Source organism: Ursus maritimus, unplaced genomic scaffold (assembly GCF_017311325.1).
Source record: "Ursus maritimus isolate PB19 unplaced genomic scaffold, ASM1731132v1 scaffold_20, whole genome shotgun sequence".
Taxonomy (NCBI): Eukaryota; Metazoa; Chordata; class Mammalia; order Carnivora; family Ursidae; genus Ursus; species Ursus maritimus.
Window position 1 is genome coordinate 6,850,530 of NW_024424453.1, and position 2,006 is coordinate 6,852,535.

The 2,006-nt window shown below is 53.4% G+C and overlaps 1 pseudogene; it reads left to right on the top strand.

Annotated features, from left to right (window-relative positions):
- The first annotated feature begins 482 nt into the window (after positions 1–482).
- On the top strand, positions 483–1,735 carry LOC121104216 (annotated as a pseudogene).
- Positions 1,736–2,006: the final 271 nt, after the last annotated feature.

The following is a 2,006-nucleotide window of genomic DNA, read 5'->3' on the forward strand; positions in this document are numbered from 1 at the left end:
CAGATTTGTTTTCTGGATGTTCAGGATGCTGAGATGGTTAATAAGCAAATCAGCCTCAGTATTCAAATATGCAGTTAATAAATCCTGAAAGAGATACAAATCAAAATCCCCTTGGAGATTTCCTGACTCTATGCAAAGGATTCCAGCCCGAGGAGTCAGAGAGCTTGAGGTTGGGCGCCCTGCTTAAATTACAGCAGCCCTCCCTGCACCATGCGTGCTTGAGCTTCCTATCACACCCCAGCCTAGAGCAGAGAGCATACAAGATAGTGTAAGGCCAGCCCTTTGGGCCTGGTAAGTCTACACGCCCTGCTTTTAAAGACTCCTGTACCCGTGGGTTTAAACCCCTCCCCCCCGCCCCCCCCCTCCCCCCGCCGCCAAGTGGGCCTATCTCAAACAAGGACTCTGACCAGGCTTTGGGAACACAGAGTTGAATGCCAGATCGAGGGAGAGGCTAACGCACACCCAGCCAAGTTCGTGATGCTATGCTGTCCGTTTTGTTTCCTCCCAGGGGAAGCATAAGCAGGAGCCGTTGTGCTCCCAGAGGGAGCCTCCCAGGAGATGGAGACGCTGGATACTAATGCCTCAAAGGACCAGAGTGTCTGTGAGTTCTCGGAGGACTACAAGCAAATCTACCTCTCCCTGACCTACAGTATCATCCTCGCGCTAGGGCTGCCCCTGAATGGCACGGTCCTGTGGCTCTCCTGGCGCCAAAGCAAGCGCTGGAGCTGTGCCACCATCTACCTGGTGAACCTGATGGTAGCTGACCTGCTTTATGTGCTGACGCTGCCCTTCCTCATCACCACCTACTCCCTGGGTGACAGGTGGCCCTTCGGGGAGCTGCTGTGCAGGCTGGTGCGCTTCCTGTTCTACGCCAACCTCTACGGCAGCATCCTGCTGCTGACCTGCATCTCCGTGCACCGCTTCCTGGGCGTGTGCCACCCGCTGCGCTCACTGCCCTACCGGAGCCGCCGGCACGCCCTCCTGGGCACTGCCACCACCTGGGCCCTGGTGGTCCTCCAGCTACTGCCCACCCTGTTCTTCTCCCACACAGACTACATCGACGGCCAGATAATCTGCTATGACATGACCGGCCCAGAGAATTTTGATCAGTTTTTTGCCTATGGCATAGTTCTGACGCTGTCTGGCTTCGTCTTTCCCTCCTCGGTCATCTTGGTGTGCTACTCGCTGATGGTGAGGAGCCTGACCAAGCCGGGAGAGACCCTCATGAGGACAGGCAATGCAGCCCGGGCCAAGTCCATCCGGACCATCTTGCTGGTGTGCGGCCTCTTCACCCTCTGCTTTGTGCCCTTCCACATCACACGCTCCTTCTACCTCACGCTCCGCTTCCTATCGTCACAAGACTGCCAGCTCTTAATGGCGGCCAGCGTGGCCTACAAGATATGGAGGCCTCTGGTGAGCCTGAGCAGCTGCCTCAACCCAATCCTGTACTTCCTATCAGTGGGCAACAACACAGTCAGGCTCTTCCAGGAACTCAGGCGTAATAAGGTGGGTGAGCACCCAGCTGGAGCCAAGGGAGAGAGACCCAGGGGTGGGCAGATCTGGGTACTGACAAGATGAAGTTTGGGGAAAATGAGCTCCAAGATGTTGACAAGGACTTGTTTGAAGACAGTCATGTGCTATTGGGAGAGGGGCTCAAGATCTCCTAGTAGTGTCCAGCTACAAAGGATTTTATATTGACGTTAAGAGATTTTAAAGTAAGAATATGGAGAGAGCCACCAACACAAAGGAAAACTTCCTTATTTTAATCAGAGCTGACACTTTTCTCTATCACTCAGGCCTCAGCTTGAAGTCACCTCCTCAGAAGCTCCTACCCACCCTAGTTAACATTGACCTCTCTCCCCATAACCCAGTCACTCTCTATTTCCCTATCTATTGTCTTTTTAGCACTTCTTAGTACCTGACCTTGTTAATTTGTTTACTCATTTACAGTCTGTCTCTTCCCCCTAGAATTTAGGTTCCTATAGGACAGGGACCACATCTGTCTG